We start from the raw sequence: 1007 nt of genomic DNA, 5'->3' as shown, positions 1-1007 counted from the left end.
AGGTCAAAACAGTCCAGCATAATTAGGCTTCATCAATCAATGTCATTATGCTCTTCTAAGATGCAAATAAACCAAAACAGGAAATACTAAAATAAAAATAATATCTGACGCTGCCATACAAATTGTTAGTTCCTTTTTGTATCCCCCCCATAACATTAACAAAGAGAATATTTTACTGCAAAGAATATTTTATTTTATACGTCACTAGCCATGAATTTTTGCCATTAGTTACCATACAAATGCTGCCTAGTGCCATTATCCAAATGGCATAACCATTTTACATCCACAATTCGCTTCTATAGTTATAAGCAGAATTTTCGTGATTTACTTAAGTACATCTATCAGTGAAGATTTAACACTGAGATGCAATCTAACATCCGTAATATCTGATGTTATGTAGATGGCAATGTAGGAAAGATGTATTTTAATTGCTTTTCATTTAAGTGGCCTTATGTAAAAAATAAAATAATTTAGTAGTTCCAAGTATCCAAAGGGCATTTTCAAATGTACACCAAAGAAATGGTTACAGAGATTTTTAAGGAGCATCTTCCATGTCCACATCCTCTTGTAACTGCTGTACCATTTTCTCTTCCAATTGCTTCCCTTTGCCTGCAAGAGGGACTCAGATAAGATGGATGTCTTGCTTGACTTCTTTGATATCCTGAACTTTCTGTAGCTATTTTTCTTCAATCTGTTCATTATAAATTTAGCTTGGCATTTCTGTTTGATCTCTTCAACTCTCTTCATTGCATCAATAGTTTTATTCCATAGCTCTTGCTGGCATTTGATAGGTTCATTTCTACGTTTTTCAAATTCAAATGAATTATCCACTGTAAGCTCTTTACCAGCTGCTTTCTGGAATGCTTTGGTCCGCCTAACTTTGCGAGGATTGCGCTTCTTTTTGAAGTTTTTATGACATTTATATTTGCAAAATCTGAACATCTTGCAATCATGCCGTGTCCAGGGTAGATGGGCCCCAAACAGAAATAACACTTCTCGATACGCAT

At 34.8% G+C, this 1007-nt stretch overlaps 1 pseudogene; it reads right to left on the bottom strand.

Moving 5' to 3' along the window:
- Positions 1 to 437: 437 nt before the first annotated feature.
- Positions 438 to 1007, bottom strand: LOC699501 (putative ribosome biogenesis protein RLP24 pseudogene; annotated as a pseudogene).

Source organism: Macaca mulatta, chromosome 5, assembly GCF_049350105.2.
Source record: "Macaca mulatta isolate MMU2019108-1 chromosome 5, T2T-MMU8v2.0, whole genome shotgun sequence".
NCBI classification, from domain to species: domain Eukaryota; kingdom Metazoa; phylum Chordata; class Mammalia; order Primates; family Cercopithecidae; genus Macaca; species Macaca mulatta.
Note: the sequence above shows the minus strand (reverse complement) of the source record. Positions and strands in the feature narration are given on the sequence as shown.